Source organism: Malaclemys terrapin, chromosome 6 (assembly GCF_027887155.1).
Source record: "Malaclemys terrapin pileata isolate rMalTer1 chromosome 6, rMalTer1.hap1, whole genome shotgun sequence".
Lineage (NCBI taxonomy): Eukaryota > Metazoa > Chordata > Testudines > Emydidae > Malaclemys > Malaclemys terrapin.
The window spans coordinates 101,548,203-101,564,222 of NC_071510.1; the positions used below are offsets into that span (position 1 = coordinate 101,548,203).

The following is a 16,020-nucleotide window of genomic DNA, read 5'->3' on the forward strand; positions in this document are numbered from 1 at the left end:
GCGACAGAGTGCTTTAGCCTCACAGCAGAAGTCTGAGACAGCTATGCTGGGAGTTCACGTTGTATTTAATTCTAGTTGGCAAAATATCAGTGTCTGTATGTCAGATAAAGCTTTATAAAAAGTTTTCAACGTTTTAAACCTTTCAGTACAGTTTAAATCAGGCTTTTTATTTCTCTGGACTACAAAAGAATCTTTGTATAATATTGCCTCCAACTAGTATTCCTTAATCTTTAACCTTTGAGGAGCAAAAGACTGACTTTCTGGATAGACTCCAGTCAACTGAAAAACGACTTTTCATTATTAAAAGTAGACAACTGTCCAATAAAATAAGGCAAAGAAATATATATCTTGCAAGTTGCTCCAAATTCAGTAGTCATGACTTATTCAACCTCAATAAAATGCTTTGTACACACCAGAAAATAAAAGCTTCCTTTACTGGCTTGCACAAAGTGATTTGTATTGGAACATAGTTTTATAATGTGGTATCAAGCCTGGAAATGTATTGAATCAAAGCTTTGTAATCTGTTCATGAATGAATAAGACTGTATAATAGGAAAAACTTTTCTAAATACAACAGTTTTAGAAAATGTCACCTACTAAATTGTACAACCATCTGAATAAGCCCATTGAATTCAGAAATCTGGAAACTGGCATTTGCATGTATGCAGCTCTTAACAATTTGCACATTTCACCTTATGCAAGAGGTTCCCAGAGTGCTTTACAAATGTGAGGTTGTTAAGCGTTATTATACTCTTTTAAATAGATGTAAACTGAGGCACAGAGAGGCTGAGTGATATGCTGAAGACCACACAGCAAATTCTAGAAAACTCTTCAACTCATCTATTCAGTGATCTCCCATCCATCTCCTCATATATCCCTCCCCCAATGAGTACCATTGACTCTACTCTACTCTCTAGAAATTTACCACTGCAGTTTGGACTCTCAGGTCCACTTCCTTCTGCACATCTCACTTTCTCCCTTAGTTCCTGGCATATCATTTTCTACCTTATCCCTAAACCAGACTCCAACTTCTGTTCCCTGACCTGTTAGTTGGATGACATCTCTTTATTTTATACAGGCCTAGGAAGCAATACATTAGAACAGTGGTCCTCAACCTTTTTCGTCTGGCGGGTGCCAGACGATGAGCTACGGAGGACCGTGGTGGTGGACAAGCATCTGCCGAAATGCAGTGGGCGTCACCGCTGAAATGCTGCTGAGAAGCAGCGTCATCCAGAGGCGTCGCCGCCGAAAATCAGTGGCATTTCGGCGGCGACACATCTGGATGACGCTGCTTCTCAGCGGCATTTCAGCAGATGGTCGTCCACCGGCCAGTACGCGGGCACACTTAGATGTCCCAGCAGGTGCCATTGTGCCCGCGGGCACTGTGTTGGGGACCCCTGCATTAGAATATCTTTAAAAATTATTTAGGCTATAATTTGTTATGAAGAAATATTGAAACCTTTAAAAAAAACAAGCAGTGATGATACAGAAAATTATTTCATGCAAAAGGTTAAGTTTAAGTGAACACTATATGCTTTGCATTTTGCTGCATTTTCTAATCTAGCACTTTCTGTCAGCTATGTTGTCCCTAGAAATAAACACTTACACTACACTTTTACCGAGCCCTGGGCATGTATTACTTCTTCCATGGCATTTTTTCACCAAATGCCCCTTCTTGTAAGCTGGCTTCTTATCCCAAATTAAAAACACATGCCTTTACACATCTCTACACAATATCATAATATTAATATTACCCTAAATACAAAGACATATGTCTGATAAGAGCCTGAGAATTTCTTTGAAGTACTACAAGTAGCATTTGAGTATCCAGTCTTATTTTTTTCTACCATGCTTCAATGTTCCTATGTATTATTAATCACATCAAGTGATTTCATTTTAAATATAATATTTTTTTAAGAACAGATTTCTAAAATATGAACTTGAACAGGAGGAAGCAAAGAAATATTTTTAGCTCTTACATTAGCATTGCAGTTTTTTGCTATCACACTGAGCTCCCAGAAATACTGTAGTTCATTTTCTAACTGTTATTCATCCACTCACATCAGTCCTCCCTATAGAAAGGTTTTTCAACATTGTTCCTCTGCTTCACGCTGAAGATTTTAGCTGGTATCTTGCTATACCTGACAGACGTAAGTTAGTGAGACAACATCATTCATTACCTTCTTAAATTTACCACCAGGGTTAAATCTGCTACAGCGGTTCTCAAACTTTAGCAATCCGAGGCCCCGCATTTTAATTTAATTTTTTTCGCAGACTCCCAAGCCCCTGCTCAGCCCCAGGCCCCGCCCACATTCTACCCCTTCCCCCAAGGCCCCACCTCTTCCCACCCTCGTTCCACCCCTGCCCCTCCTCTTCCCTGCCTCTTTCCACACCCTCCCCCGAGCACACACCATCCTCGCTCCTCCCCCTCCCTCCCAGTGCCTCCTGCATGCTGCTGAACAGGAGGTGCTGGGAGGGAGGGGGAGGAGCTGAGGGAGGGAGGGGGAGGAGTTGATCAGTGGGGCCCGCGGACTCCCTGGAGTACCCTTGTGGACCCCCAGGGGTTACCCCAGTTTGAGAAATGCTGTGCTATAATATCCTTGATTAGTATCACTCTGCTGCTTTCTGTTGTAAATAATCAACCAGTGAAGAACATATGTCCTAGTATCGGAGAAGTTCTACAATATTGAAGTCAAAGCTCGTAACACAAATATGTGCAATCTTTTAGGAATACATCAGTAGGTCTACTCCTGTGCATAAATGTTTGCAGAAGTGGGGCCTTAAACAATGTGTGTGGTGCCTAGTCTTCACCAAGAGAAGGATTTGTTTCTGTAATTAAATCATAAGCATATAAGTGACTGTTCATCTCTCTCCTCACCTTCCTCCTTGATGCATGGCTTTATACCCAACACACAGAAAAAAATCCCAATTTTACTTGTAAGTACAGGATCAAGCCCTAGAAGAAACCTAAATCTTAACCCGACTGAAGCTATGACTTATCAAGGTGGTCACTCTTTCAGGTGAAACAGAGCAGTTTTCCATCCATCAGTGTTCAGACGCATTGAAAAGCTCATAATGTCTGTATCTGTGTATTTTAGGTTTCTTGTTGAAAATGTTATTTTGCATATATGTTATTTTTCCTTGTCAGCTGTTTAGCTTAGCATTTTATCTTCTAAAAATGCAATAAAAATACTCTGACAATAATGCAGGAAAAATTGCTAGACACAGCAGTCAACTTAATGTAGTGATGAGGCTGGATGCATTGGGACTGTGCTGTGAGCTATAAAAAATTTCCATCACATTTTAATTGACCAGGAATATGAAGTTATGGCACTAACTGCTCTACATCAGTCAATGCTATTGCACTCTACAATTACTCATTGTGACAAAGTAGCACCCTGGAACCCCCATATTCACCATTGTCATATAATTATGATATGTTTTGTACAAAGTATGCCTTGTGAGGTATCATTTTAAAAGTCTTGATTTGTTGAACATTAATATTCTGAAGCATTGTACGTATGGTCATTGTATGTGAAGTTATGAAGTACTGCTATATGTGCTATTAAAATATGTTGCGAGGTGGGGAAACACCTACAACCAGACTTTCTGTAAGGACAAAGGAGCACTGGCCAGATTGGCATTGATGACCCATCAAAAAAGAATCCACTATCCCAGAGGCTCCTTAGAGAAAGCACATATGCAATGGAGACTGTTTGACCAATGGGGACTGCCTGACCCGTCACAGCAAGAATCTTTGTAGCTGCTGGAAGAAGGTAACTCAGTTAGGTGTGTCCCTGCCTGTGGATGGCTGTGTAAGTAGTGCGTCTGTCAGAGACTTGTAGCTTGACACTAGCATCACAGTGTGAGGGATAGCCCAGGCCGGTAGGTTTGGAGGGCTCAGTGGTCCCATGGTCCAAGTTGCACCCCGGGGACCCCGTTACACTCATCTAGTGATCTCTAGAGTGGAAAAAGAAAATATAACTCCTCTCTTCCTGTATTCTATGAAATATAAGCATCGGAGTCCAGTTGTCAAAACTGAGGGCTACCTAAAAAATATTGTTCGCATCTCACTAGAAATGCCCAAGAACTGTTTTTGCCCTCTTGGCTTGTTCATAGCTAGTCCAGGCTACACCATTATTTATCTTCCCAAACAGCTTCCCTGTGGATTTCTCCCTCTCTGAGAAGATCTCCACAAAGCTTGGCTGGCTAGAGGCAGATAGAGTAGAAGTAATTTGAGGAATGGAACTTCAGCATAAACCTTTTCTGAAAATAGCTACTTTTCTCACTTCTTTGATCCTCAATAGCCACGAACCCTTGTGTCTGCCATGCCATAGGCTGAACATATAGACATTCAGGCCTCATTCTGACTCAGTACAGGCTGAAGGAAAAGACAAAATCCTCCAAAAGGAATAGCAACCATCCTTATGTGATCCTCCCAAGCGCAGCTAGCCTAGGGAGCAAAGGACTGAATTAGTCTCGACTCCAAGTCAGTTGCACATCCTATTGCAACTAGCTTTTAGAACTGACCTTGGAACAGAATGTTTAAGGACAGACTTGTAATTTGCTATGGTACAGCAAAAATGTATGCAGCCATGAAAGCCCCAGTAATCTTATGTAGGATACGCATTGTTCATCTTAAGGCTCTACATGTATGAAATATTAATACCTCAGTGATATGAAAAATTGTTATCAATATAAGGCTCAATATTGTGCCATGGAATCAGTAAGAACAGGGATCGGGACTTCAGGCATCTAACTTTCGTTACGACGTGACATTAATTTCTCTTATGGCAGATATGTTGTATAATTATGTAATAGAAAACCCAATTGTAATGCAAACAGGGAAATGGGCAAAGAAAAAGTTTCAGAGTCTGATGGGAACGCATACTCCACTCTTGGAATTTCTTAGCACAAAAGCCCTATTCATGTTTTTTGCAGGAAAAATAAATGGGGAACTCTAATAATACATTAAGTTTTTCATTTGGAAGATAGAACAATGTTCAGTAACTGTTTATATTCCTGATCCAATGTCCATTAAAGTCAAAGAGAACCTTTGTGTTGACCCCATGTAAAAATATTAAAATGACCTTCAATTTTTTTTTTATTCATAATATTTAGTTCATCAGGACTTGAGAAATCTCTATACTTTTAGCAAAATAAATAAATAAATAAATAATGTCAACTAACTCTCAAATGTGCTAAAATGGAAGCCGAGAATAGGTTTTGGGGGCTAAATTTGGGCTTGATAATAAGAAGGCCCAGTAAAATATGAGTGAAGTGAGATAATTTAGAGGCAAATTAGAGATAAGTTAGGACATAACACCAGGTCACATTGTAAAATGTTATAAATATGTTTTGGTGTTAACAAATGTTTTTAGGGAAATCATGCCTCATCAACCTATAAGAATTCTTTGAGGGGGTCAACAAAAGATCTGGATAACGGTGATCCAGTGGATATAGTGTACTTGGACTTTCAGAAAGCCTTTGAAAAGTTTCCTCACCAAAGGCTCTTAAGCAAAGTAAGCAACCATAGGATAAGAAGGAAGGTCCTCTCATGGATCAGTAACTGGCTAAAAGATAGGAAACAAAGTGTAGGAATCAACGGTCAGTTTTCATAGTGGAAAGTGTAAATAGAAGGTTCCCCAAAGAATCTGTACTGGGACCTGTGCTGTTCAACATATTCATAAAAGATCTGGAAAAAGGGGTAAACAGTGAGGTGGCAAAGTTTGCAGACAAAACAAAATTACTCAAAAGAGTTAAATCCAAAGCAGATTGCAAAGAGTTACAAAGGGATCTCACAAAACGGGGTGACTGCAACAAAATAACAGATGATATTCAGTATCGATATATGCAAAAAAATGCACATTGGAAAACATAATCCCAACCATACCTACAAAATGATGGGGTCTAAATTTGCTGTTATCATTCAAGAAAGAGATCTGGGAGTCATCATAGATAGTTCTCTGAAAACACCTGCTCAATGTGCAGTGGCAGTCAAAAAAGCTAACAGAATGGTAGGATCCATTAGGAAAGGGTTACATAAGACAGAAAATATCATAATGCCAGAATTGGAAAAAGTACAGAGAAGGGCAACAAAAATGATTAGGCGTATGGAACAGCTTTGATATGAGGAGAGATTAAAAGACTGGGACTGTTCAGCTTAGAAAAGAGACGACTAAGGGGAGACGTGATCAAGGTCTATAAAATCATGAATGGTGTGGGGAAAGTGAATAAGGAAGTGTTATTTACCCCTTCACATAATACTAGAATCAGGGGTAGCCCAATTAAATTAATAGGCAGCAGGTTTAAAATAAACCAATGGATATGGGCAGTGGGTGAACCCCGGGCTTGGGGAGGCTAGCCCCCCAACCCCACCCCTTCCACCTGAGTCCGAGCCCACCAGAGCCCAGCCCCGACTGTGGCCTCTGTCCCCTGTCCCAGCTAGCGCCCCCAGCACCCCTGGCCCCGGAGTGCAGGGCAGCGCGGCCGCAGCCTCCCCGGGCCACACTGCCAGGCCTGAACCCCGCCTGGCCAGGCCCCCCTGAAGACGCCCCCCTGGTGGAACTGCCAGCCCCAGCGCTGGGCAGGCAGTGCAGCCAGAGCGCCCTCAGCCCCGAACAGGCGGGATGGCCGGACAACCCCCCAGCCCCAGCGCTGGGCAGGCGGCGTGGCCCCAGCACCGGGAGGACGGGCAGCGTTACATGGCCCCAGGGGTACACCGCAGCTCTCAGCCTGCCTGCCCAAGCAGGCACAAAGGGAACAGCAGGCAGAATGGGGTCTGTGGTGGAGCATGGGCAGAGACACGTCAAAGCCTTCCCATGCCTATGATATCCGCCGCTCATGCCAGTGGAAGTACTTCACACAATGAACTATTAGCCTGTGTAACTCATTGCCAGGGGATCTTGTGAAGCCCAAATGTATGACTGCATTCAAAAAATAATTAGATAAGTTCATGGAGAATAGGTCCATCAATGGCTATTAGCCAAGATGGTCAGGGATGCAACTCTATGCTCTGGATGTCCCTAAGCCTTGGACTGCCAGATGCTGGAACTGGACGACAAGGGATGGATCACTGGATAATTGTCCCATTCTGTTTTTTTCCCTCTGAAGCATCTGGTATTGGCCACTGTCAGAAGACAAGATATTGGACTAGATAGACTATTGGTTTGATCCTACATGTTATGTTCTTAGACACAATGTGAATGTCTTGGAAGTGTCTTGCTATATTAGTAGTTATTGGAAAGATACTTACATAGACGTTAGTTAGATGATGTTAAATGTTAAATAGCCAATAAGACAGAAGAAAATATGTAATTATGGTAGTGGAAATCGAATATAGGTTAACATGAAAGCATCAGTGTAAGTGTTGCTACCGTCTGTTACGTTTAGTGTGCTAATTCTTCACAGAAATCAACTTGCTAAGTAATATTGTTTGAGATGTCATTTAAAAAAAATTCTTAACATATAACTAGCAGTCACAGCTGCAAGAAGCATATGGATTTTTAGTGATTACTATAAGCAGTACAGGGAAAGAAAGCAATATTCAATTAGTTCCACTGTTGGAATTTTGCCAGGGAGGAGCCCCAGTTCTTTAAGAAAGAGAGCCTGTACTTCTTGTAAATGGAGGTCAAATGGAAACATCTCCTCATCCCCAATTATCTAGATGCTAAATTCCAACATAGAATAGTCTGTTCTGCTCTGTCAAAACACTGCACATCTTTAGAAGATACATGTTTAAATGTGTCATCTTTTGGTAGTAATTAGGTTGATATGTTGAGTTTGTCATAGACAGAAATAGAAGTGCATTAGTGACAGATGTTTTCATATATCAAGTTCTCTATGAAGAATGGTTTACACTATAATGTTTCTGAATGATATTATTTCATTCATTGAGATATATCTGTTTTGAGATATATATTTTTAAACTGATGGACAACTGCCAATTCAATTGAGGCACGCCACAACTTGCTACTACCCTCTCTCACATTTTGTATAAGCATATTCACTTCTATTGTGGTTTGTAACAGATAAAACAAAGACTGTTACAAACTCACTGTACTGCATATTAGTACCTGTCAGTTACTTATAAGAGGAATATTATCCATGTTATATATAGGGGTCAGATGAAAGATAACCTCCTGTGAATGGATTCACTAATTGGTCTAGGATTTAAGTCCTCCATGGAGCATCACAAATCCACATGAAGCCCCTGAGAACTTAATTTATCAGTTGGATCTCTTAGTTAGCTGAAGTAAGTGCAAAAATATTATGATGCTGTGGCTATATCTGAAAATTCTCTTTTGTGTGCTTTATTTGGAGTGCATTATACTCAAGAGACATGTACCTGCTATTGCCATTGCAGACTGCAGTTCATCAGTTGAACTAGTTCAAAAAAATCTTAAGTGAAAAAAATCATTAACACTTTAGGAAGGTGTTCAGACTAAAAATCACATTCATTTTAGAATTAAAAATGATGAGGTTTTTAGATTTTGATGTAAAAATTGATCATTTCTCCAAAGAGCTAAAATAATTTCAAGAGATTTTCAACTTGAAGCAGTGAATGTGCATCTTCAGTTGTATGTATAATATATGGCTTCCATAACATCTATGCCCACAGACTGCATGGAGGTGGAGGATCTGGCAAGCAGCAGGAGCTTTAAGCGCCGTTTGTGTTGTAGCAGTGGAGTTTGATGCTCAGTAGTCATGGAAGGACATTTCATCTGCGAGCTAGCTGACAGTCCTGAAAATTTAAATTTAATTTAATTTAATTTAAGCTCTGGCTTTTTTACTGTGAATGTTGTTCCACTGTCTAATAAAAAACAAAGGGTAGTTTGGCACCAGCCATGCAGAGGATTTATTTAAGCTGATTTTTTTTTCAAGTTTAAAACCTTAATTTTGACATTTGAATCCTGAGGGAGAAATCTAGTTTTTCACATTTAGTCCTAAAAAACAGCTTTTATACATGGATAATTGCTACTGATACTTTACGTTTCCCACCCATGGTACATTTAGGACTCCAGCGTGTATAGGAATGTTAGTATCCTAACAGAACAAGAATTTAGTGAAGATGCTGCTGCTCTTCCCCGTGAACATCTAGATCAGCCTTGTAAAGATAACTTGAAAATTTACTAGTTAGGAAAAAAACTTGCATTTTATTCACTATTTTAGACACTGCTTGTCCTGGGTGAGCAGAATGTTGCCAGGTTCACGTAGATTACTCCATTTTTGGCAATGCTCGTCACTGGTCTCATCTTCAGAAGCCAATAGGAGCTGCAAGTGCTCAACACCTCTTTAAAAAAGCTATAATTGTCTGAGAGAATTGAGTGCTACCAACATGTACAGGGAAATGAACTCTTGTAAATAAACACTTTCACTTTATAGTTTTATCATATTCTCTTACATCAATAGGCTCTCAACTTTATAGCTCCAGCAGTACAAAGGGGCTGGAAACTGGCCAGTTACCCTTTCCTTCCAGCCTCAGCTTACAGGGTGTGCCAGAAGCTTATTGTATTTCAACTAGTCTTAGCTAGCTGACAGCTCCTTGGAGGATGTTAACAGCTGCCATTGTTTAGGGCAGACCCCAGGCTGTTCTAAACTATGTTGCGGTGAATGGAGAAGAAACACAAAAATCAGGAAGTTGTGTTTGCTCCTTTGTGACCTTACCCTTGCTGTACTGCACAGAGACTGGGTGTAGCAGAGAATTTGGATCTTAGTTTTGTCAAGTTTAGGAGTTTATAGTTAAAAATCTATTTATCCTGGTGTATTTAAGGTATTTTCTTACATATTGCAACATTTCCAATTTAATTTAACATTCTAGAACTCCTACTTGGTGGGGGGAAGGGAAGGACTGCATAAGCTATGAGCTTCCACAACCAGCACTTATAACTCCTGGGAAAGGAGATTAAAAGTAGAGCAACCAAGTTCAAGTTCCCTCACAAATGTTTGTAAACCACTTAAAAATCTTCTGGTGAAAAGTCCTGTAAAAGGGCCAATTATTACGTAATGATCATTGAGTTACTTTAAACAAGATGGCTTGACCTGTAATAGTGGTTGGCTAATTAATAAGAACTATTAGTAAGAACAGAAATAATTGTTTACTTTACTGTACTGATTATCATGACCAGTGGAACTGGATTCAGAGGGCCCACATTCCATGGAGCAGAAACTGTTTTTTGTAATTCAAATCCATCCATTTCAATCCACACATTTCTGGTATAAGCATCATTCTTTAGAAATCATAGTGGCTACACATAATTTAATTTTAACAAGGCAATTCTATAGTGCCCAGGGTATTAAATTGTTAGGCCAAACTAGATACTAAATACTGACTCTGGTCTACACTAGGAATTAACATTTACCTCTCTCAGGGGTGTGAAAAATCCACACCCTGGAGAGACATAGCTATAGCAGACTAACACCCTGGTGAAGAGAGTGGTAGGTCGACGGAATTCTGTGGGAGGCTTCAGCTGGCCTCTAGAAAGGTACTAGAGATGGAAATATTGTTAATTCCCACAACAGATGCAGAATAAGTAGCAGAAGTGTAAGCATCTTCACCCAACTCTGCTAGTGTGCCTCATTCCCAGTCTGGAAGGACCAGCTATAGGGGTGAAAAATGGTCCCTGTCCATTCAATGCCCTTGTTGGGGTCCTAATGTGATGTAAACAAATGCCCACTAAGAACTAAATCGAGACAACCAATTTATTTCATATAAGGCTACTCAGCCTCCAAAATAGTCATGGCTAGGGCCCTACCAAATTCACAGCCATGAAAAACGTGTCACAGACCAAAAATTTGGTCTTTTGTGTGCTTTTACCCTATACTATACAGATTTCATGGAGGAGACCAGAGTTTCTTAATTTGGGGATCCTGACCCAAAAGGGAGATGCAGGAGGGTCACAGTATTGCCACCCTTACTTCAGAGCTGGGCAGCCAGAGAGTGACAGCTGTTGGCTGGGCACCCAGCTCTGAAGGCAGCGCTCCACCAGCAGTAGTGCAGAAGTAAGGGGTAGCAATACCATATCATGCCACTATTACTTCTGCGCTGCTACCTTCAGAGCTGGGCGGCTGGAGAGTAGCGGCTGCTGACTGAGAGCCCAGCTCTGCAGTCAGCAGTGCAGAAGTAAGGGTGGCAATACCATACCAGGCCATCCTTACGTCTGTGCTGCTGCTGGCCGTGGCTCTGCCTTTGGGCTCCTGGCCAGTAGCCACTGCTCTCCAGCTGCCCAGCTCTGAAGGCAGCGCCTCTGCCAGCAGCAGCGCAGAAGTCAGGATAGCTGTCTGTACTGCAGTGTTGAAGGTACATGTTTCAAACCCTGATGATCATGCATTATGGGGAGGTTGTTACAGTTCTACATAAATGGTTTTTACTTTTGCATACAAAAGGAAATTACATATAAAAATCTGTGTTAAAAGATCTTCTCCTCCCCCTCAATAACCTTGTGACACCTCCCACCCAACTCCTTTTTGGATCAGGACCCCCTACAATTACACCACCATGAAATTTCAGATTTAAATAGATGAAATCATGAAATTTACAATTTTATGGTATGCTGTTACCTGAAATTGACCAAAATGGACCATTAATTTGGTAGGGCCCCAGTCATGGCTCTCAGTAACCATGCTCCTGAGCTGAATTTTTGCTTATGTTCTAGAAGTGAAAGGCTCCATATGTTCTAAATTATATATTCTAACTGTTACAGGTTATCTATCTAGGTTGCAAAGTCAGACACTCAAAAGTTAGGAAATGCCAGATTTACAATTGTCTGTGCAACTTTAATTCATCCCCTCTCTGCATCCAACTTGTGCATTGAATGAAATATGTATTTTGTGAAAAAAAAAAAAATAGTATGTGATAGTCTCTAACTGCATTATCAAAATACACGTGCAGAAGGGAAATGGATACTTCAGAATGCTTGAAAAATAATATTAACACAGATTTTTGTATGTAATTTCCTAGTTTTTTTGGTATGCAAAACTAAAAACCATTTCTGTATAACTGTAACAACCTCCCCATAGTGAATAATCATCAGAGTTTGAAACATGAACCTTCAACACTACAGCTCAGACATCTACCACTTAAACTACAGGACTAATCACATTAGCTGGCAGCAGGCTGTTATCCGAGATAGAGGATGGGAACTATGTGCTATGTCCAGAACGTAGCTGGCTCGCTCTCTCTCTCTCTCTCCCCCACACACCCTAGGAGGTGGGACCTTCTGTCCCACGTGGAACTATCTCACAAGAGATAATGGGCTGCTGGGTCCATATAATATGGGAGCCCAGCTTGGATTTCTCTATCTTGGGAGTTTGAGGAACTCCTGCTCCATGTGGTACCCCTTCCTACACCCCTCTCCTCCTGCCAAAAGCTGCTGTGGCAGCTTACAGGTGTTCAGCAGTATTGCCTACTAATATGATAGTGTTAGCCTGGTCAAGAGCATTCTGTGATTTTGGCAGGCTGCCAATTTTCCCCCCAAGGCACACAAGAAAGAAAAAGGAATTAGTGTTTAACACCTTACAAATCAGGTATTTTCTACACACAAAAGTTGAACATTTGGGGCCTGCAGAAATACATAAAAAAAGAAAAAAAAAAAAAAAAAAGACATAACCTTCCTCCTAAGCATTCTTTTGGCTGGCAAATGGAAGTGCCAGCTTTCTGAAGGTTAATGCTTCACTGAAAGACTTAATTAAATTTGTCTTTCATGTGAAGATGTTACATATTCTTGCAGCAATATATATTTTATTTGCTTTGAAGTTCTTCCAGTAAAAAGTCAGTTGAACATTTTTCCAGCACACAAACTTTTAAGCATTTCTATACTGTGTGATTAATTTATTTGAGCTTTATGGCAGCAGCTACATTTTGTGCAGAATTCAGACTTTCCAAAGTGAATGGCAAAAAATCAGGGGCCAATATTTGTTCAGAACTAAATTTGACAGTTGGGATCAGCCAGAAGCTGGCAGTGCTAGGGAGATCAACTCAGGCACTAATGCCGCTCGAAGCAATATTCACTCCTCTCCCACACCTTCTACAGTCCTCAGCTGCGATGGGGAAGGGCAATAATTTTTGAACAATGGCACAATGAGGAAAGAATTTAACATTTTTTTCTTAACACTCTGTTTTACATTAAGACACTACAAAACAACTTGACTTCGTGATAGTGAAAGAGCTTGCACTACTGGTTAGCTTTGAGTTAAGAGATTTTCATTCCTTTTCTAGTTCATGCAATACAAGTGGTCATTATCTTAAAATCAGAGCCACTGCACACCAAATAAGTCAAAAACAAAAAATTTGGCAGCATTAAACATTATTCATTGAGCAATTCTTTATGCAAGTGTCAGACTAGAAGCTCTCCAGCCTGTGTTTATTCCTTCCATTGCTGGGAAAACAAAAGTCTCAATCTGGAGCTTGAATTTAGAATGTAATATAGTACTTGGAAGACCTAAACTGTTTGGCATTTTCTTTACTTCAGTCCTCACTGAATAAAGATTTCCTTAATCAGGATTTCCATGTTAACAGTTCTATAGGTTTTAATAAAGTTACTTTTCTACACAAAATTTGAATCTGACAATCTTCTCCAACAAGCTGGGGAGGTAATCAGAGAATTACAGGTGCTGTGGAACCAATTATACTGAAGTCATTCCCGCTCAGAAAAAACTCACTATTATCTAAATTGCACACCTCAAAATATTCATTTTATTACACAATAAAATGTTTCACTATCTTTAGAGATCTTTATATAAAAATGATCTTCCAAATTCATGTTTGTTTGAATCTACCTCAAAAGTATGAAAACTGTATCTTTCTAAATCTTTCCCTTATGTTTTTGATAAGGGACTCAGATTTCTCAGTAAGCACTCCCATAAATTGTTGGCCCTCTTCAAGAATTTCATTATTTTGAAAATTACTTTCAGAGATCTTGTGTATAAGAAACAGACCATGCTTTGGAGATGACAGATTGGGGATAAGATGAACAGTAGCCTAAACCTTTTTGCTATTTGACACTTGATATATTTTTCCTTCTAAAAATGAGGTAACTGGTGCCATTTTCTGTTTAAGAAAGCATAGCTAGAAATACAAAAACTTTAGTTATGTAAACAATAGTCTAGCTGAGCTAATTCAAAAGTGAATATTAAAAGCCTACATGCATAGGTTCACTTTTTATAAGTAGGTTACATTTTCATTATGTATAGTTCAAAGTAAACAGATCAAAATGTCAAATATATGCTAAGTAACAAATTATGAAGAAAAAATTCATTTGTTCATCTATATTTTCAACAGTTAAAAATAGAAGTGGAGTTGGTACTATTCTGTTTGCTCCAAACCTAGTACTTAAGGTTTTTTGGAGGGTATCAGACCCAAGAATACAACAATAAAATATAATCCTTAATATCATTACATGGTTTCTATTTAACCAATGTTGCTGTAATAAAAGGAACTGAATCCCTGAGTCCACTACCACTGCGTCCAGATTTAGTGTCTACCTTTTAAATGGACGTTTCAAATTAGAGGGTTCAGACTGAGGCTCAAGAGTTGCAAGTTGCAAGTCGATCTTTAATATGTGTTGCAAAGAGCTGCAGGAGACACATTAAAACATGGTGTGATTTAATTATTAACCATTCTAAGTTATTAACCAATTAGGATGCTTTTACTGTTATTAACCAATTGTAGTTGATAAAATAATACTTACTCATTTTGCTGTAAGTATGTGTGTGTATTACATATATATAGATATAGATATATAAATTATATAATAAATTCACACTACTGTGGCTCATTTGGGTAATGTTGATTGCTAATTTGGCTCCTGAACCACTGAGGTCTGAGTAATACTGCTCTATAAATATGTTTTAAGTTTAGTAAAATAACCTTTATATGTCTATAATTGATAGCATTTTATTTGAGTCCCCCCCCCCCCCCGAGTACTGCTTTACCGTGTTATAGCCGAATTCGTGTTATATCGAGGTAGTGGTGTATTCAGTCCAGAAACAGGGGTTGCTGGTTCAAAATAAACAGGACTACTGACACGCTTAATGTTAAACATAGGCCAGGTCACAACATGCCAATCCTACAAGCAGGTATGCTAGAGCTGACTCCTCTTTCTATGTTAAGTTCTATATACTTCAGAAGTGTCACAGCTGATCTGGGGAGAGGGGTGATCAATAAGGCAACCACGGTATAAACCATATTATATAGAGTTAATATAAGTCTATACTTCTCATCCTTCTTTCAGAAAGGCAATACTGAGGTCCTCTTTGTGATTGCTGAAAACCCAAAGGCATAAGTTTAAGGGTGGGTTCCTCCATGTTCTGGCCCAATCCTAGCACAGGAATCTCTACTTCCATTGCAGTTTTGGCTAGAAAAGGTACTCATTTCCTGTCCTAAGCTGTAGTGTAATACTGCTGTGTTGTTTAACACTTGCTGACTTCTAGTGGTGGATGAAGTATCCCTGTATATGGTTTATATAAGTTTAAGGCCTTAACTTTGCAAGTACATGTGCCAATATGGAAAGAACTCTTCGTCAAATACCTTTAACTACAAAGGTATCAGCATCAATGGAACTCTGCCAAATGTAGGGGGTCTGCATTCCTGTATCTATTTGGAGGATGATTCCATACACTTTTTCCTGAAACTGATGCATTTTTCTACATGTTACTTATGTATTGTTTATGGGGTTGATTCCACTGCAAAAGTGTTTATGAACAAATTTACAGGTGTCTTATTTTCTGGAAATATATATTTCTTCCAGTAAACTAGTGGCATTCACTGCAGAACTCCAATTCTAAACTTAAACAGAAATATTGCAGAGAAACAAAATCACTATAAATAAAGTGTTGCTGAACTGCAAAAATAAGTTCTCACACTTCTGAGAATTATACTGTTCCAAAAAACTGATATATTGGTTAGCTGTATTTATTTGAAGAGCTGTATTTGACAATACAGTACATGTTGTCACACTTAGAGGCACATAGTGTAGAAGTGTGGAATTGCAGTATTTTGTCTTTGTACTTTTCATGTATTAC

At 39.5% G+C, this 16,020-nt stretch overlaps 1 protein-coding gene across 1 annotated transcript in view; it reads right to left on the reverse strand.

Moving 5' to 3' along the window:
* Positions 1-16,020, reverse strand: part of ITGA1 (integrin subunit alpha 1) — a 121,077-nt gene that overhangs the window by 90,835 nt on the left and 14,222 nt on the right. The gene's annotated exons all lie outside the window — the stretch shown is intronic.